The sequence below is a fragment of the Equus quagga genome, unplaced genomic scaffold (genome assembly GCF_021613505.1).
Source record: "Equus quagga isolate Etosha38 unplaced genomic scaffold, UCLA_HA_Equagga_1.0 72115_RagTag, whole genome shotgun sequence".
Classification (NCBI taxonomy): domain Eukaryota; kingdom Metazoa; phylum Chordata; class Mammalia; order Perissodactyla; family Equidae; genus Equus; species Equus quagga.
In genome coordinates this window covers 165,582-189,833 of record NW_025802337.1, presented here as the reverse complement: position 1 = coordinate 189,833, position 24,252 = coordinate 165,582, and the positions used below count along the sequence as shown (strand labels likewise).

The 24,252-nt window shown below is 43.6% G+C and overlaps 1 pseudogene; it reads left to right on the top strand.

Annotated features, from left to right (window-relative positions):
- Positions 1-4,189: 4,189 nt before the first annotated feature.
- Positions 4,190-14,443, top strand: LOC124234155 (butyrophilin subfamily 2 member A2-like; annotated as a pseudogene).
- The last annotated feature ends 9,809 nt before the right edge of the window (positions 14,444-24,252 follow it).

Genomic DNA, 24,252 nt, shown 5'->3' with positions numbered 1-24,252 from the left:
CACTCGTTCATTAATTGGTGTTAACAGATGTTCCTTTCAACTGCTGGATACTGTGGAAAGACTACTCCTCACTATCATCACTATTATTGTTCACTTCTGTATCCATTCTTCCTAGCATTTGGTTGCCAAGTTAAATTTGTTCAATGAATTTATTAATAATCTTCAGTCTTCAACTGAGCCTTTTCTAGATTTTAATCCCACACAGTTTATTTACTAGAGTGTCACAATTTACCTGATTGCAACTTTTTCACAAAATCCTTATTGCATTAGTTTTCTAATGCTGCCATAATAAACTATCACAAATTTCAAAACCTAAAGAAACATAAATTAAATAAATAAATTAAACATAAATCTCACATTTCTGTATGTCAGAGTCCAATATGGGTCTCACTGGGCTAAAATCAAGGTGTCTGCAGGCTGTGCTCCTTTCTGGAGGTCTTCGGGAAGAATCTATTTACTTGCTCATTCAGATTTTTGGCAGAATTGAGTTTCTGAGGACTGAGGTTGCCACTCCTTCCTGGTTGTCAGCTGAGGGCTATTCCCAGCTTCTAGGGGCTGCCACCTTCCTTGGTTTATGGCCCTCTTCCTTCATCTTCAAAGTAATAAGGGCAGATTGAGTTCCTCTCAATCTTTGAATCTCTCCCGATTCTTCTCCACTGAATCTCTTTGACTTTTCTGCCTTCTTCCACTTTTAAGATCTTATGTGTTTATATTGAGTCCACCCAGACAACCAGGATAATTTTACTAAGAATCCAGGATAATCTCCCTACTTTAAGGTCCAAAATCATAATTCCATCTGTCAGGTTTATTTTGCCATGTAATGTACCATATTCACAGGTTGCAGAGATGATGATGTGGACTATTTAGCCTACTACACTTATCATAGTCTCAGCCTCACTCACTCTGAAGGAGGCGGAGGCCTCCATCCTGGTAGGACCCTGGATAGACTATGGGTCTCCATGATTGGAAATGCCTGTCAACTTTTTGGAAATTTCTCTGTAGCCCTTTATTCACTTGCTAGACTCAGGTATATATGTCAGAGTGCACTTCTCCAGAAAAGATAATTCACACTGTTTGATACAATGTGTGGTGAAATTTCTACCTAATCTTATCTCTTAGTTTGTGTTCCCCAAAAACCGATTCTCAGTCAAGGACTTGGGTCCAGGTAGTCTATTTGGGAAATGACCCCAGGAAACCCATGTTCAGAAATAATTAAAGTGAAAAAGCCAACTAAGTGAAAAATGGCATTCAGGGTACATTAATTTTGGTTATCATGTGAGCAACTGGGTTCAGTCCCAGCCAGGACACTCTGAGAAACCATGTGAAATTGTGGACTATACCTCAGAATCCTCCTAGCACGGGTGGGGAGCCTGGTCCATTCATCCACAACTCCCATCCCCCATTGGTTGAAGGTTGTCCCTGGGGATGTTAACTCTCATGTGCTTGCAGATTGGGTTATGAATATGCAAAGGAGCAAGCATCATTGGTGGTGGAGAAAGCTCTCAGGTGGAGAAGAAAGGCAGCCACCTGGGAAGTTGTTATCTCCTGGTGGACCGAGAGACTATGGGATTTGGAGTCAACAGCATTTGTTTATAAGGCTTAGCCTCTGAGAATATAGTGAATGCCTGTTTAGACCTGTCTACCCTCCAACCACTCCTATCCATTTAGCAGTGGTGAATTCCTGTCTTCCAATACATGTCCATATAACATGACCTAACTGCCCCCTGACATAGACCACACCTGGGATGTATATCTGACCCAGACCACACCAGAGGGAATACCTTGCATAGTTTGATTGAATGACTCGGTGAAATGAAACCAGTTATACCTAGTTAGTAGCAGGTATGCAAGGGAGTTGTGGGAAGGCATTTTCCATCCACAGTGTGGTCTAGAGAAGAAAAAGGAAGGTGATCTACAGAGAGATTAGACTGAAGCAGACATGCAGAGAGAAGGGTTCGAGATGGAGAGTTTGGGCAACTTTCCCGTCCTTGCTTCCAGTGCCTTCAGGCCCCAATTTTATTCCTGTTGTGTGTTCTGTGAAATTTATTCTCTTGTGCAAAGGTAAATGTACTGTTTACTATTGCTGCAGCCCTAAAAATTAGCAACTTGACACAACCATTTTCTTGTGCTCATTGATTCCATGAGTCAGCAATTTGGAATTTCAATAGGAGAGAGCAGGAACATTTTTTCTGGACTCTAAGACGTCTTGGCCTCACTTGGAAGGAATTCACCACTGGAAGTGATTCAAAGGACGGGACACACCCTCTAGGTTCATCCCTCTCAGGACAGAGAATGATTGGGTCAGGTTGTCATGATCTGAAGTGGCACACCCTGGCTGGACGTGGTTTCCTGCTGAGCTACCCTGTGGGCAACGGGTCCTCCTCATGCTCAGAACACGTGTTTCCCTCGGGCTCAGATCAACTACCACAGGGGCTGAAGCCTGGCTTCACTGGGTATTTCTGGCCCAAACTTCCCCAGAACCCCTGAGTCTTATTTTCTTCAGATAGAGGCTATATGCAGGCCAGGCTCTTACTCTCTCACAGCCCTCTCTTCTGTCCCTTCCCAAGAGCAACCCAGTCCTGGAAGGAAATTCTGGAGCCATTGCTAGTGTGTTAACTGCACAGTTTTCAGCTGAATCATAAGCGAATTGGAGGCCTCTAGGGGCAGCATTTAGGCTCTTGAGAGAAATGTGAATAAATGTGTCTCAGGAAGATTATTCTAGAAGAAATCTGTACAATGCCCTGATTGGGGTCTGTGAGGCATGGGATGAGAGCATTGTGTGGGTAAAGGGGGTGTTGGACTCAACCAGTCGATCTACTGCAGAGGATGAAGCCCAACTAGAGAATCTTTGTTTGCTGCCGTCTTTCTGCCCCACTAGAATGCCACCTCCCTGAGAGAAAGCGGTTTTTCCTCTCAGTATCCTCAGCATCTCTCCCTCAGTGGTTTTTGAATGAATGACAATGTCTGCAGTCTACTACTGCAGCTGCTGTCTTGCTTCATTCTCTACCCCTCCAATCCCTCAGTCTGTTCCCTCTTATCTCTTCACTGCTCCCCACAAGCTGGACTTGAATAATATTCCTCCGGATTTTGAAAGAGAGTTGCTTACTTTTACCTCATCACCTCCCCAGCCCCCAAAACCATCCTTTATTCTATACATACCTCTACACAGAGGCCTTTCCTCCTGGCTAGAAGCAATGGCACAATCCATGTGGAATCTCAAGGTTTTTTTTTTTTAAAACTGAAAAGTATCTTCATTCTGAAAACTGAAAAAGGAAACAAAAAAGCCAGATCATCTCAAAAGGCTATTTGCAATTCTGTGATTTTAATTCTTGTGTATTCTACCTCGTAACTGGTGAGGAAGTAGGCTCAGGGATACCATTGGCTGGCTGATCCAAAGCAGACCAATTCTGTGCTCTAAACCATTCATTGGAAGTATTTGGACTTTGTCTTTGAAAAGTGGACCAGGTCCCAGGTCTTGCAGCCCTGCACACTAAGACTAATTGGAGACTAAGAAGTTTTATTTCTCTGCTTTCTGGACACTTTGTTCTCTGATTGTGACTGTGCCCATGAGCAGGTTAAAGAGAAGAGGGAGAAGCAGAAAATCATTATTTGAGCATCAGAGAAGAAAAGAAACCTCAGAAGTTATTTCTAGAAGGTAGGAAAGGGAAGAAAGTGCTTCAGCTCTGGGGTGCTGGCGGTGGTGGGGGGTAAGCAGAGGAAGGGAACCTGATGAGGGGAAAGGTGGGGTCCCTGGGAGAGGGGAAGCTTCCTAGTGGGGAGGTTCTCCATGACTGGTTATACCTCTGGTCTCTCAGCCTGATTCCCAGGGAGGAGGAAGTGGAAGCAGGGAGAATATGGAGGAATATGATGTGACAACTGAAGAAACTCAACTCTGGCCAAAGAAGTGAGCCAAAGAGACTGGAGAACTGTTTCCCTGATCCTTGTATTGTTGGCTTATTCCATGAAGTGTTTAATCAATCAATCCATCAGGAAATACCTGAACCCAGAGAGGAAGGAGGCTGCCCAAGACAGAAGTTGGGGCAATGATGATACCAACACAGGTTACAGGAACGTTAGACCTAGATCAGAACTGTGGTGTCAAGTCTTCTTAGCTGATTCCTCCGCATCTGTGCCCCTAGGTCTCTGGTCCCTGCCCCTCCTGGGTGACTCATCTTTGGTGCTTGTGGAGCCAGCTGCTGCCCTGCGTTTCTCCCTGACAGTCTCTCTTCTCTTCTTCTACCTCCTCAGCTTGTTTGCACTGCTCTCAGGTAGGGTCCATGTCACTAATTCTTATCAGCTTCTCAGAAAAGAAAATCAGCACTTCAGTCTGTAAAACACTGCAGTCTGAAGAAGTGCTGCAGTTGTGTGCACTCATCCTTTCCTTCCGCACATGCTCATTGAATTTGTACCAGTGTGGTCCCATAGAAACACAATGAGAGCCACAAAGGGCAGCTGCATACACAATTCTAGGTTTTTTGGCAGCTACACTTAAAAGAGTAAAAAAGAAGCACATGAAATAAATTTTAATGATATATTCTGTTTAACCACAAATAAACAAAATATTATTGTTTAAATACTAATTAATGTAAAATATTAACAATGAGACATTTAATGTTTTTATTCTAAATTTTAAAAATTGTTTGTGTGTATTTTCATTTACAGCCTGTTTCCATTGGCACTAGCTAGTGGCTACCATATTGACAGCTCACGTTTATCCTCCACTCCAGGCTCTGTGCTAGACGGGGGAATGGAAGAAAACCTCTGGAAGTACAGGGTCAGTAGGGGGTACTCAGAGTATGCTTCTCAATGTTTTGCTCAGTAAGCATTAGCAGCCTCAATAGATGCTCCTATTCGGTATCTATTGCCCCTGACCAGCCACAGCCACTGGCTCCCAGAATCCTCAGCCCAGGAAGCCTCTGTGGCCTTAGAAAGAAGGTGTCTGAAAGAATATATTAGAAATAAAGAGAGAATCTGTCTGTGCCCTGGAATATGCGCTTCCTTTCCTGCCTTCAATATGATGGCTTGGGCCCCTGTCTCATTCTGCTCCTTTGTTGAACAGACCAGTTTACTGCCGTGGGGCCACCTGATCCAATCCTGGCCATGGTGGGAGGAAACAGCATGTTATGCTACCACCTGTCACCTGAGAAACTTGCTGAGGACATGGAGGTGCAGTGGTTCAGGTCTCAGTTCTCCCCGCAGTGCTTGTGTATAAGGGTGGGCGAGAGAGGACAGAGGAGCAGATGGAGGAGAACCAAGGAAGAACAACCTTTGTGAAGGAAGAGATCAGCAAGAGGAGCATGGTGCTGATCATCCACCACGTCACAGCCCACAAAATGACATCTACCACTGTTATTTACAAGAAGGAAAATCCTAAGATGAGGCCACCATGCGCCTCATGGTGGAGGGAGGTACTTTCATTTAGTTCTGTTGCTTTTTCACAGTTTGCCTCTTACGGAATATTTCTCTCCCAACCTCAGGCCCTTGGCAGAGCAGCAGATATTTGCCTAGAGTCCCATTTACACAGGGAGGGTGGCTTCCACCTGCCCAAGGGCCAAATGAGTGGGTTTGCTCTTCTAAGCTGTGGGTATCACCTCTTGAGAAGCACACAGAACTCAACTGTAGCCTCGAACAGGGGAGAATGTTGGATCCCTACAGATTATCCTTACGTTTACTTCTTAGAGATCTCTGAGGGCCTTTCTCAGTAACATGTTTTAGAATTAAACATTTTTATTATGAAATACAATACACACACAGAAAGACTCATAAAACATTAATGTTCAAATTACTGAACTATTGTGAACTATAATCCATATAACCACTACTCATATCAACACATAGAACATTTCCTATACCTGACCCATGTTAGTTTGCTAGGGCTGCCATAGCAAAATACCAGAGTGGGTGGCTTAAACAACAGAAATTTACTATCTCACAGTTTTGGAAGCTGGAAGACCGAGATCAAGCTGTCGGCAGATTTGGTTTCCCCTGAGGCCTCTCTCCTGAACTTGTCCTTGGCTACTTTCTCACTGTGTCTCACATGGTCCTCCTTCTGTGTCTTTACATGGCCTTTCCTCTATGTGGACACATTCCTGGTGTCTGTCTGTTTGTCCTAATCTCCTTTTATAAGGACACCAGTCAGATTGGATTACAGTCCACCCTAACAGCCTCGTTTTAACTCCATTACCATATAAAGACCCTATCTCCAAATCTAGTCACATTCTGAGGTACTGGAGTGTAGGGCTTCAACATATGAATTTTTGGGGGTACACGATGCAGTCTATAATGTGTGCCTTCTCAAAATCCCCAACTGAAACATGTTCCTAGGAGTGGAAGTGCTCTATAGTAAGAAATATTTACTTTAATCCTTAATAGATACCACAAATTTGTTATCCAGAGAGCTTGTACTTCTCTCACCATATAGTATATGATGCTCCTTAAATTTTTCATCAAGTCCAAAGAGAAGTTTTTCATGTATGATTTCAATCCATTTCTTCTTTCTAGTCAGTTGTTTTCCATGACTGTGAGGATCAAACACCACCTTTGACCCTTTTCACTTCCCCTTCCTTGCTTTTCTCCTCAGCAAATATAACCTCCCTATATAGAATACATTTTATTTTTTTATATTGATTATTATGTCTCTTCCACTAGAATGTAACCTTCAAAAAGGATTGTTCTCTATTTTGCTTCTGCTCTATCCACATCTTTAGAACAGAACCTGGGGCATAATAGTTGCTCCACAGATATTAATTGAATGAAGACCTGTATCTGCTCCATGAGCTGTAAGTGGTCATCATCCCTGAGCTATCTCTAGTCTACATGTGAGGTCTATTTATTTAACCTTTCCCCATGAGCCTCTGATCAGTCGATGTTCTTAATTGTCTTTGAGGTGTGCATTAGTTAGGATGGGCTGGGTTATGCTCTGTAATACACTGCCCTCAGATCTCAGTAGGTTAACTTACCAAAGGGCTACTTCTGACTCACGAAACACGTCCTTTGTGAGTCTGGTGGGCTCTACCTCACAAACACCTCCTTCAGGGACCTGGAGCTGTGTTGTTCACCTTCTCAGAGGGAAAAAGCCCACAAATCACTAACTAGCTCGTAAAGCTTCTGCCTGTGAGGGGGTCGTGTTATTTATACTCACATTTCATTGACCAAAGTAACACACAAGGTAGTTCTTCACTGTACAGGAGAGGGGACCTGTAGTCCTAACCGTGTACCCAGGGGAACTGAAAATGTTGATGGACAGCTCTAAAGAGCACCCTTTCAGGCTTTTGCTACTGGACATTCTTCTAAAGCTTCATAGTCCAAATCACAACCAGAACCAGTCAGCACCTGACTCACACCAGCGTTATTCACCACTATACCTCCAGCATCTAACAAATTGCTTAACCCTTGGTAGGTACTTAGTAAATAGCTATAAAATGAATGAGTGAAAAAAATGATTTCTGGAATCAATATTTCAAAGCAGGAAACACTTTTCCCTGAGCTCCTTCTCATCACAGACATTCATAAATTCATTTAACAAGTGTTTAAGAAGCATCTCCTGTGTTCAAGTCACCATTTTAGAAATTGAGGATAAAACAGAGAAGAAAATATAGGAAGATCCCTGCCCTCGTGGGCCTCCCATTCTAGAGGGTGCAGCGAGCAATAAGTGAAGTAATTAAATAAACTTCATTTTATATCAGATGGTGATGACTCCTGTAGACAAAAGAAAGTAGGGAGGGGTTGAGAGAGATGGGAGCATGGAGGTAATATAATTATAAACAGAATGGTCTGGAAAGCTTTACTGAAAAGATCACAGTTGAGCAAAATCAGAATGCAGTGAGGGAGTGAGCCATGCACCTCTGGGGCTGAGAGGATCCAATGTGAAATTCCACCCAGCACAGCGCCTGTGACGTGGCTTCTTGATGGGGAACCATGTATTTATCATCCAAACTGTACACTTGGGAGAGTGAGGGGAGGCACTGTCGATTACTGCACTGGGACAACTGGAATAAACAAGGACTGCTCAGCAGGCGATGACATATGGACATCTCATTTCTTAATAAATATTAGTTTTGTCTTCTTTCCCTTTCCCTGAACAATAATTGTAGTGAGAATGACTCACTTGTAAACAGATGATTTCATGAGAACATGACTAAGTAGTAAGCCTGTTGGCCCCACAGAGAAAAAGAGCGAGAATTCAGTTAGGAGGAATTTGACAAGGCTTCAAAATAGAAGTGGCATTTAAACTGGGATTGCTAGGTGTTTATTAACAATGGCTTTAAGGTATGACCTCACTCCTAGACTCAGTTTATTGCACTTTAAAGGAAACATTTGAAGACTGGAAAAGCCTTGAAGATACACAGAAATCAGTGGCATTTCAGTCCATCAGAGCAGTGGAAGCGAGGTGTGGGGACACTGCAAACTTGCCCAGGAACCTCCAATCATAGCTGGTAGGCGACACTATCTTTGTTACTCAGAAGAGCAACCTTCCATCTAATTAATACAAAATATCATGAAGGAGTGTTTCTCAACCCTGGTGTCCTGACTCTGTTCACAGCAACACTGCAGAGCTGACAGTGTGGGTGTGCGTGTGGCAGGAACCCTTTGCTCTTCCCCTGTAAACAGGATCCTGACCTGACCTGCCCCACTCTGAACCGAGCTGTTGTAGAATTGTTTGTTTGTTTATTGTTTTTTGTTTGGTTAATAGGCTGACTGGTTTTGTCTTTAGGTCTATTGTCTCATGCTTGCTCTTATTGAACCCCATGTAAGATTTTGTAGAATTTATTTCCAATTTGCCACATTATTTTGAGTCAAATCTGATGTCAATTTCTGTGTGAGCCTTTTGATATGCAACATTTTTTTCCCCCTCCTGGCAAAAATCAAGCAGAGCAGGAAGCCCTAAGACTTAAGTGATTGCTTTAATTTTGTCTTTGATACAGTTTGTTGGATAGGCTTAACAAAAAGAATTAGTTAAAAACAGTTGGGATGATGGCAGGACACATGGCTAAAGGGACAGAATTCTTAAAGGACCACAGATTTGCAGGTCTCTTACACTGAGTATCTCTTTTATTGAAGATTCTTTTAAGGATAGAATAAGTTCAGAAGAATGTGGATTCTTAGGAGTTTTGATGATGTTCTGCTGATACTGAGGAGGTGATATTGTTATCTTGAGGATCCCAGGAACGTCCAGATCTTTATAATAGGTGTGTGTTGTTGAGGGGCTATAAGAAAATCACGTAACTGACTGAGCCCCTGGGAGGTAAACATCTCTGAATTGTGGTAAGTGTTGACTTTGCATGTTAGCTATGTCCATTCTCCTGAAAACAGAGCTCCTTATGATTATCAGATAACTGTGGGTGATGTAAAGCCCTAAATCAGGAGAAAAGGGACAATGTCTTGAGATAAAAAATTTTCTTAAGATTCTGCCAGCCTGGCAGGTTTCTGTCTTTATCATATTAACCTAGAGCTTCAGGAGCCACGGCTGCTGAGAAGCCCTCCCAGGGCCGAAAGTGAAATCCTCGACATGCCTGTTGCAGGTCAGAGTGGACACACCCACACAGAAATGAGAACATTAAAACACTAGCTGAATGAATCAACCAATAAACATTTATTAGAAGGTAGATGCTTGGTACTGTGACGGGACTGTAACTGGAGCACAAAGAAAAGTACAATGTAATCTCTTCTCCTTAGAGATCTCACTATTTATTTGGCATGTTTGTCTCCTGGTGTTCTCCAACAACATGGTTTTCTTCCTTCTGTTCTTCTTTCCTTTCCTCCTTCCTGTCTTCTTCCTTCCTTCTTCTGTTCCTCCCTTCCTTCCTCCCTTCACAGAAGGGGTACTGCAGGGATGCATGGAATATGCATAATCAGTTTCTCTGGATGCTGGACCCTTGCTGTCTCTCCCCTTCCCTTGACTCTCACCATTAAGAGCTGATGTTATAAGACACTCTGGCTAAGACATCACTGCCTTTTCATCTGAGCCCTGTTCTCTCCCCTCAGACCTGGGCTGTAAGCCCCTCTCTGAAATGAAGATCCATGAGGATCGGGGCATCTGGCTGGACTGCACATCTGTAGGGTGGTACTGAGAGCCCCAAGCAGTCTGGAGGGACCCCTATGGTGAGATCATGCCCACCCTAGAGGAGCCTTACACTATGGGTGCAGACAGCCTGTTCATGGTCTCCATTGCTGTGATCATCAGGGACCACTCTGTGAGGAATGTGTGCTGCTCCATCAATACCACTCTGCTTGGCCAGGAGAAGGAAACTGATTTTCATTCCTGGTTAGTTCCTTGCTCTCTGGAGGCTCATTGTGTGGAGGCAGGATTCTCAACAGACAGATTAGAGGCTGGAGTGGGGATGGGGAGGTAGGGGTGTGGAATGGAAGGTCCCAGGGCTGGAGGCTGCAGATGAGTTGAGGCCTCTTCCCTTGTTACAAGAGGAAAATCAAATAGTCTCAAAATACACGGGTAGGAGCCTCTTCTCTGAGGGTAAATCTGATCTTTTTTTTCTGTTATGGTCCTTATCCACCACAATTTTTGAACATTTAGAAAAATCTTCAAACATGGAGAGTGGTATGGACAGGTGTCTGTCTACACCCAGAGGTGCTGCCTGCTGACGCCCTCCCTTCCTTCCCGTGGGATTTCCTAAGGGACAGAGCAGGGAAATTCTCTATCCAGAGCCATTCATAAATTCGTTCAACAAATACTTAACAATCATCACATATGTTCAAGGCACTGTTCTAGAAACCGAAGATAAATAACCAAGAAAAATATACAAAGATCCCTGCCTTCGTGGGGCTCACATTCTGGAGCAGCAGAGAGCAATAAATGAAGTAACTAAAACAAGGAGTAAAGTCATTAATTTAACTGTGGATTATAGCTGACGGTGATAAGTACTGTAAAAAAAACTGATTAAGAAGAAGATAGGGAATGCTAGGGGTACGGGGGATTGTAATTATAAATAGGATGGTCAGGGAAGGCTTCACGAAAAAGATGGTTGTTGGGCAAGTGAGGCATGAGTCATGCAGATATTTAATGACTGAGCAAGCCAGGTAGCAGGAACAACATATGGAAAGGGCTTGAGGCAGGAACATGTCTGGCAGTTTCAAGGAATCCCAAGAGGCAAGTGTGACTGGAATAGATTGAGCACTAGTAGAGCTGGAATAGATGAATTCAAAGAGGCAATAGGTCCAGATCATATTGGGGAATGGAGGCCACAAATGGACTTTGGCTTTTAGTCTGTGAGATAGGAAATGCTGTAGGATTTGAGCAAAGAAATATCATGGTCTCACTTAGCCTGCTGTGCTGAGGATAGACTGCAGAGTGTGTGGGCAGAAGCAGGAGGAGGGCATTGCAATATTTCAGGCAGGAGGGGATGGTGGCTACTCCCAGGATGATGGCCATGGTGATACAGCATTGCTGGTTAGCTTTTATTCACCCTGGTTCTTCTCATGGTGACTCCAGGTGTTTCTGCTTTTTGTCTCCTGGGCCCCCAGCCCTGGGAATCACTGTGGGGTAACTCTTTCTCTATCTGGGACCTCTGAGAGAGAAGCCAACAGGGCAGGGGGAGCTCTTTAGATATGAGCCCTGAGGTGAGCTCTCATCTCAGGTCTCCTTTCTCTTACTAAATGGGACTTTTATGGCTCTCTTTTCAGAATCTTTTTCTCCCACCACATCTCCCTGGATGTGACTACCCTGGCTGTCATCCTGCCTATTCTTCTCCTTTTCATCTCTGGGAGCATCTGTCTTATCAAGAATCTCCATGGGGAAAAAGAAGGTAAAAATGAACAGAAAAAAAATTTCACATAAGAAAATGTGGAAAGAACATGCGAAAAAGAGAAAGAACAGCAAATAAAAGGTAAAAGAGTAGGTTCATGTCACTATCAAAAGGATAGTTCACTGTTAAACATGGACACAGTTCTGACAGCTAGAAGCATGGGAAACAGAGAGACGATATCAATAGAGGCAGCAGCAAGGGCTTGGAACTCTCAAATCCTGGTAATTAATCCTCAGAACTTGCTTGCTTCTATTCTGCAAATCCTGCATCCATTCACCTGGCACGAGGAGCACTACATTGGTGAATAAAAGCAAACATAGATCTGGACTAATAATCTCCAGCCATCTGATCATATATCATTTCTGGTATCTTGACAAATCCCTGGGCAGGGGGCAGGGGGATGGCGATGTTCATAGAAAGGGCCAATCCTTCCTCGTTTAATGCAAACTCAAATTCGCTGGTTCTTCTATAGAGGACATTCATTTATTTCTGTTTATTTTTTCAGAGCAATTTCAGGAGGAATTGCATAAATTTAGCATTTCTTGAACTACTCCAGGCATGATTTGTCTTCTGCTTGGTTAGCCATTATCCCACGAAGCTCACCTCTCTGTCTGTCTGATTGCAGGATGGAGAAGACCCCTCTTACATGCTGGTGAGCACCTCTGACATTCCCTCAGTTCCTAAGTCTTCTCCCCACTAGCCAGCCTACAAGACACATCAGAGGGGTTGAACAAGGGGGCTCAAAGCTGGCTGTGGGCAGCAGAGAGCTGGGGTCAGTTCACCGTCAGTATCCCACAGAATTCTGGATCCTAGCTCTTCTATCAAGGAATCCCCACAGCTCTCAATCAACTCTATGGCTTAGTCCCCAGCAAATGTTTTTTAGAATTATTTAATCCATGATTACAGAGGTCTACCATACATTGTGGATCTCCTCAAAGGTTACATTGTAGTAATTGTTGTTCTCTGGATCCTGGATTATTAGATAGAAGACAATACTTGCTTGGCTATTTATACCCTGGAAGATGGTATAGACTGCACAGTTGAAGAGCCACATGTGGGAAAAGCAATAAGCTCCCCCAAGCCTATCTCATGGGTGCAGACATGTGCCAGAAATGCCTCCTGCTCCAAGAGAACACTGATGCTCCGTGTGCAGCCTGCGAGAGGAGTGGAGGTGGACAAGTGGGAGAGCAGGGAATCCACTTGCCTGGTGCTAATGAGCACTTTGCATTTTATGATTTGCCACCTTCTGCTCAAAAGCACCAAAGAATCCAGGCTTCACCAGATACCATGGCACTGGGACCTTTCATCCTTCTTCTTTTCAATTTCAAAATTTTCACAGTCCTATCTACTTGGGGAAAGGAGAAATTCATTTTAACACAATGGAAATGTACATTGACTAAGTAATAATAACTGCAGATGAGAGAGTCTTCAGAATGTCAGGGTCTGAAGCATTTCCTACATCCAGAGAGGTCACAGCTGCAGACTCAGACCTGTGTTGTTAAAGGAAAGCTAGATGGAAATATTTCCCCCTCCTTTTTGTCATACACACTTCTCAGTCAGTGGGTTGACTTTGGGGGCCATCATCTTCCTTTTTACCCTTTGAAGGGCCCTTGATAGTCATTTAAATCAATTGTCATCTGGTTAAACTGGTGGAAAACAGGACCAATGAAGGAAATCCTTACCCCCCAGGAACCTGTGTAGAAAGAAATTGGCCTTAATTGCTTCACTAGGAGAGTGATAGGGCCTCTTTGCTGGTTTAAGCCAAGTGGGAAATTTTATAACTCAAGAGAATTCCAAAGATCAGATGTCTTTAACAGCAAAGGGGGCAGATCTGAGAATGTTGAGAGAAAGTGGGGGCCATTAATTTCACCACATTTGCTAGACTTTCTACGTTTCTTGGAGCCCCGTTTATCTTCTACCTGAGGCAATGCTCCTGTCACTCAAAACAAAGAGATGCAGCCTCAGTAATTCTCAGTCTGTGAGCTGCCTGGGACCTAGGATAAAGGGGTCTTCATGGAAAAAGCCACCACATAGGGGATCTCCCATCAGCTTTCTGGGCCCTCTCTGGGGACCAGGAATCACACAATCTCCTGAGACCCCAGCCCTAAACTTGAGTCTTCCTCTATAGCTGATGTGGTCCTGGACCCAGACACTGCTCATCCTGAGCTTTACCTGTCAGAGGACCAGAGAAGCATGAGATGGAGCCCCTCCAGGCAGAATGTCTTGACAACCCAGAGAGATTCAACTGTTGGCCTTGTGTCCTGGGCCTGGAGAGTTTCTCCTCAGGGAGACATTGCTGGAAGGTAGAGGTCAAAAACGTGATGGTATGGGCTGTGGGGGTTTGTAAAGACAGTGTTGAAAGGAAAGGGGAGGCCCTACTGGTTCCTCAGAATGGCTTCTGGTCCCTTGAGATGGTTGGAATACAGTACTGGGCCCTGTCCTCTCCGGAGAACATTCTCCCCTTGACAGAGTGCCTTTGCCAAGTGGGTTTCTTCCTGGATTATGAAATTGGAGATGTCTCCTTTTATAACGTAAGGAAGCAATTGCACAGCTACTTATGTCCCCATTGGCCCCTCCCTGGGCCCCTGAGACCCTTCATCAGGCTGCCGTCTGATGACAGGGCCCTCTTCACCTGCCCAGCTTTCACAGGGGCCCAGGAGTTCATGGTGCCTGAGGGTGCCTGATCCTTCAGAGGACAGGAATCCATCGCAGCCACCAGGACCAATTCCTTGGTCTCAGAGCCAAGTAGACAAGCCCTGGCCATCTCTACCACCACAGTGCAGCACCCTGTGGAGGAAAATAAGCTTTTCTTCCCTCTGGTCACATAAGCGAACCTCATCCAGAGGCCCCCTTTACACCTTCTTCAGGCCCCAGTTGCATCTCTCCCTCATTAGGCTGTTGCTTTAGTAACTCGTTTGCTTGTAGCCATGGGTCAAGGCCTAACCTCAGGAAACTTGTACTGCCACATGGCTTCCGATGAAGAAGAAAGAGTAAGAAATTGACAGGCAGAAAACCTGCTGCTTCATCAGACTGACACATTCAGCCTGATCTTCAAGTTGACATCAGACACTGTAGACTCCAGGTGAGGACTACAGGACACACTAGGATGTAAGAAGTGAGGGGGAAAACACAAATGGAGGTCAGAGACAGAGGAATAAGGACCAGTGTGGTGGGACGGGGCCAAGGCGAGAGTTGTGTTCAAGTCCCACCGTTACAGTTAAGGGGTCCTAGAACTGATGGTCTATTTCCAACTACCCCCAGGATTTCCAGACCACACAGTAAAGCTCCCCAGGCTTAGAACTGGGATGAAGGATGAGGACACATCTGGATTTTGCCTTGCTCACGTGTCCCTGCAACAAACAAGGAGTCAGGACTCAGTTATTGAGTATGGACTCATGTTTCAGGTCCCAGCTGACCAAGTGGATACTGGACCAAATGGATCATAAGGTTCAGGTTCTGTGGGGAATGCAGCAGTTTCCAGGTTTGGGTATTTAGACAGTTAAAATTACTGAGGACCTCAAAGAACTTTTTCATTTTTTCTTTTTGAGGAAGACTAGCCCTGAACTAATATCTGTGCCCATCTTCCTCTGTATGTGGAACGCCTATCACAGCATGGCTTGATAAGTGGTGCATATGTCCAAGGCCAGGACCTGAACTGGCAACCACAGGCCACTAAAGTGGAGCATGCAAACTTAATTGCTATGCCACCAGGCCAGACCCAGAACTTTTTCTTATTTGGGTTGGATCTGTTAATATTTATGGCATTAGAGATTGCAACTGAAACTGTGTGGCTGTTGTGTGGTGGGTACATGCTGTCTCTTGTATATGATGGGTGCATGCTGTATCTTCAGGGTTGTGGGTACATGTGTCTATCCTGTGGTGAGTCTCCAGGGCAGGAGCAAATGTGGAGGAGGGAGACCAATTAGGAAACAATTGCAGTCGTCTATGCAAGAGATGATGATGCAGGTTTGGACCGTAGTGGTAATCATGGAGTTGCAGAATGTTAACAGATTCAGGATTTATTTGGAGATAGGACTTGCTGATGGAATAAATGCTGGAGGAAAGGAGGAGAGAAGCAAAGACGACTTTTAGGTTTTCCCTTTAGTATCTGGGTGGATGGTGCGAGACTAGGAGAAAAGTAATTAAATTGTGTTTCCTTTGGTGGTGGGATTACACATGCTCCGTGTGCGTGTGTTTTCGTGTGTTTATGTGTATTTCTGCTTTTGCATTTAGCACATGTTACTTTTGTGTCAGAGCTCTCTCCTGTGGTGGATACACTCACTGCCCCTTATTCTCCTGTTGCCAGCCATGAGTCTTTGCAGTGCCACACCTCATTGACTTTGGGCTTGGCCATGTGACTTGTTTGGCCAATGGAATTTCAGTGAAATAGAGGCTCTAAATATGCTTACATGCCTACCCTGCTTCTGCCATCTGCCAGGACTGGGAAAAGCACATGTCTTGTAGCTCCTGGTCTCAGAATAAGGAGACCTCTGGAGTTGACCAGAACCCAACCTCCACCCTGGTATCCAATCTAGTCAGCCAAGCCTAGGTGAGCCCACCCCAGACCAGCTGCACTCCAGTCACCCTGCAGACCCACGAAGGAGAAAAATAAATATTGATATAATCTCCTAAGATGGTTGGTGTTTGTGTGGAGGCATGAATGGAGTAGAAACCTGTTTAATACACATAGACCCTGTACAGAGTACGTGTTATTACCATTATTATTTTATTTTATAATAATGGTAACTCCTTGCCACTGATTAGTTGGGCGGCTATTTTGGCTGGGTCAGAGATTCCCCATTTTGTGGATCAGAGCAACTCAATCATCTTGCTAAGCATGAAGGTGGGGAAAGAACATGAGGAGGAAAGGCTCTTGCTCTCCCTCCCCCAAAGGGAAAGTGTTGAAAACAGAATTAACTCCAGGGCAGGATTCGAATAAAGGATAATCTCAGGGATGAGAAGACTCCCTCGCACCAGAAGACTCCCACCTGCTTCCTGTTGCCTGGAGTCTGTTTAAGGAAGAGAGAGATTTTTATTCCATGATGAGAAAGAAAAGACTTCAAATGAGATGGAAAAACAGTAGGGCAAATGAGTTATCAAAGTAAATAATGATGATAATTTCTCTGTCTCTTTCTCTTTTTATTCAACCAATAGTTTGGGCACCTATCCCTGTCTCTCAGGCACTAACTCCATTCCTTCAGTATGCAAATGTGAAATAGATAAGGGCCTTCCTTCCAGAAGCTTCACTGATAAGGGATAGGGCTAAAGAGTCAGCAGGCCCTGGGCATCTGAAACTGAGTACCAGGGAGCAGACTGGATATCCTGAAGTCGAGCTTCTCAAATTCCACAAATTAGCCTCAGGTAGAGTCTATTTTTTAAACAAACAGAAATAGGGTTTAAAGGTATGTGCTTCATTCAGTGACTGAAGCAGACTTTACATGTTCTCTGACTGTCAGTTAGAAATTACCATCCCTGGAGCTGAGGCTAAAATTTCTGGAAAGCACCTCTTTTTAGCTATAATAGCCCCACAGGAAAAAAAAAAAAAAGCATTAGAAATCGTGTACAACATTCATTTGCTCTTCGCAGAGTAATCAGAAAGTAAGATTTGCTCTTTATGTGTGGTCTGAAGAACAGATTTCCCTCCTGAGGCTGAGAAACCTGTCCACAAAAATTCAAGTTGTTTCCTTCCGTAATACAGAGCTATCACTGGTAATCAGTTGTCCAGCCAGGGAATACATTTCCCAGCACACCTTGCATCTAGGTGGGTCCATGGACTGTTTCTCCCTAATGCAATATGGGTGGAAGTGAGGTGTGTCCCCTCTGGGTGAAAGCCTTTAGGAGGTGGCTACTTTCTCTTTCTTCTTTCTGGCTACATGAAGAGGACTCTGTGCTCTCGGGGATGGGGTGTCAGATGAAAGGACTCACAGCCATGAAACCTGTGTGCCAGCCAGGAGCAACTGCACTGATGACTGTGTGAGCAAGACCTCAGTTAATGTTGGGTTCAGCCTCTGACAATTTGGAAAATATTTGTTCCACCAACTGGCAATACATTAAGCAATACATATACCTGGCATGTTCTAGAACATATAGAAATGGCAACATTTCTTCAAGGATGTCACATCTCAAAAAGTTTCTTCAACTTCCCCAGCTCGGTAACCCCTCCTTAAAGAGCTCTGATGAAAATGGCATCATAGGCATTTTGTAGCATTCACGTTGCAATCAAGACACCCAAGCCTAGAGCACTGACCTTATCAGTTTGTGTGGGGCTTTGGTGTGTAAGTTACACAATGTCTGGGGAAAAATATGTGCCTTGCTGGGCCCCAAAGCCTATACAACTTTAGGACTGACTTTAAGGAAAAGATACAAAATTATGCATATGTATTAAGTACAGGCCTTTGGAAGGGGCTCTGAAACTTCAGTTTTATTTGCATCCCTCTAAATCCACCTCTCATGCCTACAGGAGAAGATGGACAGCAAGGGAGGGGGACAGCAAGAAAAAAGAGGGCTGCCTACACATTTTTCCTCTCTCACCTAAGGTACTTTGTAGCAAAATGTGAAACCAAAAGAGTTTGCAAAACTGTGTAACCCTCGAGAGTGCTGCTCCACCAGCAGATGAACATGGAGCCATGCAAAGTGACTGTGTAGAGGGCTCCTTGCCAGTCTTTCAAATGAAATCACAAGACAAGATTTAATTTGCTAAAAAAAAAATTAAGGAATATGATATTTCTTGCTCCAGGAGTGTTGCGGGCAAGTCTTGCCCTAACATCAGGTTCTGCCTTCCACACTGTTCCCTATTTCATGTGAGGTCCCTTCCTAGAGCTCTTCTCCCTCTCCATAACTGCTTTCTGAACAATTTTGGCCATTGACATAAGTCACCCCTTCTGTGGATAACCCATCTCTCACTCAGGCCATGGCCGGCCTCTGCATCTGTCTTATGTGTCTGTCTAAAGGTCCCACAGGCACCTCAAACGCAACATATACTGAGCTGTCATCATCTCCTCCTGCTCTTCCTCCTGGCTCCTCTGACCCAGCAGTGGCATTAACGTCCTTAGTCACCAATCAAGACCTTGGGATCATGCCAGATACTCATTCTCTACACCCTACTTCTAGCAGCTGCCACTTCTACCTGTGGCTGGCTTGATAATTTGTATGGCTCAGTGCACAAGGACAAGGTGTGGCCCGTTGTTCAAAAAGCAGGAATGAGTGCTTTTAAAATTACTGAAATAGAAAGATTTCTTTTTCTTTTATAGTTTCTCTCTCTTTCTCTCAACTTGTCATAGTATTTTATTTATTTTATTTTATTTCCCAGCTGTTATTGTTCTAAGAAAAGAAACATTGGCGTTTTTAATTATTAAGATGAATTTTACCATTCATCTTTATAATGTACAATGTTAGTTTTAAATGCTAATATAAGAACATTTAACTCATACATGGAACCTTACCATCTACCATTTTTAGAATAAATGGTAGCAAATACAGGGAAGTGACACACAAAAGGATATGCTAGAATTGTGTTTTATAGAACTTCTTTGACTTCTTTTTGCATTTGAAGCAAGCTTTGGTTTAAAAAGGAAACAAGACTTCTAGGGCCTGTCAACACCCCATTTACTCAGTCATAGATGTAACTTGCTTACCTTGTACTCACTCTGAGTTTTCCTGAATTCCCACGCATATGGGTCCACTGAAAATCTGTGCTCATGGAGCATCACAAATGCTATATGCGAATGGAGAAGCAAAGAATGGTAGACATGCATACTGTTCGTATGTCCTTTCCTCATGAACATTGGTCCATTGGATTTCACTTAAAAAATACAAGTTCACTGGATAGCCACATGCAAAACAATGAAACTAGTTCACCACCTTATAGAATACACAAAAATTAACTCAAAATGGATTCAAGACTTGCATGTAAGATCTGAACCATAAAATTCATAGAACTAAACAGAGGCAATAAGCTCCTTGACATTAGTCTTGGAGATGATTTTTTGAATTTGATGCCAAAACCAAGGGCAAAAAAAGCAAAAATAATCAACTGGGACTACGTCAACTTAAAAAGCTTCTGCAAAGCAAAGGAAACCATCAATAAAATGAAGAGGCAACCTACAGAGTGGGAGAAAATATTTGCAAATCATATTTCTGATAAGAGGTTACTATCCAAAATTCATAAAGAGCTGATACAATTCAATAGCAAAAAACCCAAACAATCCAATTTAAAAATGGGCAGAGGAACTCAACAGACATTTTTCCAAAGAAGACATACAGATGGCCAACAAGTATATGAAAAGATGCTGTACATCATTAATCATCAGGACAATGCAAATCAAAACCACAACGAGATATTGCCTCATACTTGTTAGAATGGCTATCATCAGGAAGACAAGGAATAACAAGTATTGGTGAGGATGTGGTGAAAAGGGAGCCCTTGTGCACTGTTAGTGGAAATGTAAATTGGTGCAGTCACTACAGAATACAGTACAGAGATGCTTGAAAATATTAAAAATAGAACTACCATATGCTTCAACAATTCCACTTTGAGGTATTTATCTGAAGAAGACAATAACACTAACTTGAAAATATGTATATACACCTATGTTCATTGCAACATTTTTTACTGTAGACTAGATATGGAAACAATCCAAGTTTCCATCAATGGTGTGTGTGTATATATATATATATATGTACATATGTATGTGTATATATGTATACAATAGAATATTATTCAGTCCTGAGAAAAAAGAAAGTCTTGTCATTTGCAACCAAGTGGATGGACCTCATTATGCTAAGTGAAATAAGTCAAACAGGGAAAAGCAAATACCATATGATCTCACATATATGTGGAATCTAAAAAAAAAAAACCCCAAACTCATAGATTCAGAGAAGAGATTGGTGGTTGCCAGAGGCAGGGGGTAGTGGGTTGGCAAAATGGGAGAAGTGACTCAAAAGGTACAAAATTCCAGTTATAAAATAATAAGTCATGGAGATTTAAAGTACATCATGGTGACTATGCTTAACAATATTGTATTTTATATTAGAGACATATTATGAGAGTAGATCTTAAAAGTTCTCATCACAAGACAAATTGTAACTATGTGTTGCGGTGGATGTTAACTAGACTAATTGTGGTGACTTATGTTATATGTCAATTATAGCTTAATCTAAAACCCACAAGCTCAAAGATAAAATTTTTGAAAATTTTTTTCAAAAGAATTTCAAGATGGCAACAGCAGACCATTAAACCAAGTGTGGGGCCCCTCTGAGTACAGGGTCTTGTGTAACTGCACAGATGACACCCCTGTGAAGCCAGCCCTGTTTCTTTCTCTTTACTACCTCTTGGAACAGCCTCCTCCTCTTCAACCCCCTGGCCTCTGTCCAAGTCACTGTAATTTCTCCCCTGGACTGTCACAATAGTTCCCCTACTTCCTGTTTCCTTAACTATCCTTCCTCCTCATTGTCCTGACAGAGACCTTCAGAAAGCACACATTTAATCTGGGCCTCTAATCCTCTCTCCATTTAAATCTTTCCATGAGAATAAAGTATAAAATGCTAAGCATGGCGTCCAAGGCCCTCTATGACCTGCCCCCATCTGGCTCTACAGTCTCATCTTCTCCATACCCACAACCCTTGACACGCAGTCTTCATACAATCGAATGCCTGACTGATGGGTAGTGTTGCTAAATTAGCAAATAAAAATATAGGATGCCCATTTAAATTCATCCCATGTAATATTTGGGACATACTTAAACAAAAAAAAAATATTTCTTGTTTATCTGAAATTCAAATTTAGACTGGAAGTTATCTGTATTAGCCACTTTCTCTCTCCTTTCTCCAAGTCACACCTCAGAGACCACCCACTCCTGTGGTCTCCCTGGCTTCTCCCATCACTCCCCTTATCACAGCAGCAACACATTGCTCCTTGTTAGTATAGTTGGTGCTCTTTTGCCCCCAGCAGACTCTGGGGACAAGTAGCCTGATTTCAAAGTCTAGAAAGAGTCATTCTTCTCTAATTGTGACAAGTGACTTAATCTCTTTTTGCTTCACTTCCTACATCTGTAAAATGAGCATGATGAGGATGGCAGTGATGAGGCTAACAATAGTGCCTGCCTCTGAGGGTTGCTGTAAGGACTCAGGAGTTCACACGTGTATGAACCACTTAGATTGATTTCCAATACATAGTAAATGGTAGTTATTTGCTGTTTGAATGACGTGGCTGTGAATTCCTGGCCGCAGAAACTGTGTTCTATTGATCACATCCCTACCTCCTCATAAAATCCTTGCCACACAAAAGAGGCATGTTTATTGAATGAACTTGTCTGCTTTAAACTCCAACCTAGAACCTTGAGAAGGAAGATTATAAAACCTTACCTTGCCTATGACCTTAACTGGGGTCAAGAAGGTTCCTGTTCACAGGGCTCTATCTTTCCCAGGTCTCCTGGGTGTCCTTGCTAGGGCAGCTCTCCACCCTGGCTTCTGCTGCTTCCACACACCTGTCTATTTCTAGGTCTGATCAGCTCCCTAGCTTTGCCCTTCTCCTGTCTCAGTGGCAGTGTTTGCTGGATCTGCAGGTGATTGGCCTCCGGAGGCAGAGAGAGGGGGCTACTGTGCACCCCCTGCCTGGCCTCTCCTGATCCAGCCTCTGAGCCAGGCTCTTCTGCTCCTGTGACCCAACTCTGACAAACTCCAGAGAATAAACATTTCATATCACTCAATCAGAGGTGCTAGAAGACAGGGGAAGAAGAAGAACAATGACATTATATGTGAAGTAAGTATGGGGGAAAGCCTGAGAGGGAACAAGCAAAGCACATTATCACTTTCATGTTACTCTCTTTGGGCAAATAAACTCTGGGTTGGGAAGGGAAGGGAAAAGGCCTCCTGTGCATTGGCCAAGGACCTTTGCACTGTTGTGTGTTCTCAGCTGACCAGCATTTGCTCTCCTGCTCTCAATGGCTGGCTGTGGTTATCAGGGTCCTGTGCCAGTATGAGCTGAGGTCTGGTTCCCCAAGGTCAATTCAAGGGGCCACAGCAGTCCACGTCAATGAGGGCCTGCTGCACAGCAGAAACAGTTCAGAGGTCAGGCTTCACAGTCAGACAGAGCTGAGCTCAACCCTGGCATTGCTGCTCACTAGCCTCAGTTTTCTGCAAAAATTGGGAACATAATATCTTTCTGTCAGGTTTCTTTCAATGAAAATTAACAAATACTCACACTATGTGGCTTCCTTGTGTCATGAGGATGCAAATATCCTCTAGAGAAGGGGGAGCATTGAATAAGTTCTGGGTGTTATTATTGGGGTCTTAGAGAGAGAGCAGAACAAGGATTCTGAAATGTGATCTTTACACAGGAGGGAGCAAATTTGGGAGGAATAAAGGAGAGAGTCTTCCTCTCTTCTTCTGTGACCTTCACTTTGGAGAAATCACTAGCTTTCATGTGAGAAGGTGATGGGAGTTTCAAGAACTCTCTACAGAGAGGAAGGTGTGTGTGTGTGTGTCTTGGGAACCTAAAGCTGTATATGCATAGCACTTCTCATGCAGTTGAGGAAAATGTCAACAGGGTAAAGAATGGGAGATGGTGAAGATTTGGGAAGCATGGATGTCCTCTGTGGTCCACAAACTTGTCAAATATGTATTCATATTACAATGATTGGGAAGGCAATGCTGGGTGTGAAGAACACTGTCAAGAAGTTAGAATAACAGTTACTAAGTTTAGTTAGAGAGTCCAGAGCTGTCACTATGTTAAGGGATGTTCAAGAAGAGTCATTAAGCCCCCCTGGATCTGGGTGTTTGCTTTGTTTATGTAAGTTGAAGGAGCAGGGATTGGTGTGGAAGACCAACAAGGATCCCAGAGTCTTAGCATTCACAGACCCACAGTAGCAGGAGGGCCAAATAAGAATATCCTGGAGACATGAGCTGTTCTAGGAAGAATAGTCTGCATCCAGCTGTGGGAATGTTCACCCCATTCTTGGGTGACAACTACTCTATCTGTAAAGGAGATTTTTGAGAATGGGGGCTCTCACTTCAAAGCTTTAGTAGCAAGCAAGAGGTGCGGGGAGGGGATAGAAAAGAAGAGAGAGTTAGGACTAGATACAGTTTGGAAAGAGATTAATGATGGAGTTTAAGGAGTGCTGCCCACAGGAAGAGGTTGCACCCAGAAGTGAGACTGCAACCCTGCCTTTCATCATCTCCAACACTTCCTCCTACTCTTAAGACACTGCCTCTCCAGTCCATTTTGATGCATTCCTTTCCTGTGCCCAGTAGTCCCCTGTCCCATCGTAGACCCCTGCCCTTGCCCCATCCAGGAGATGCCTTCATCTTCTATGCATGGAATGGTCCTCTATAGAGGAAGCCTCTCTGCCTGAATGCAAAGACAAAACTGCCAATTAAGTTGTCCACATACCTGGAACCAGGGACTCTTGCCACCTAGGGAGACTACATTTCTGACTCTCAGAGTTAAGCAGAAGCAACTTGGGGCCAGGAAAAGTTACTAGGCTAGATAGCAGAA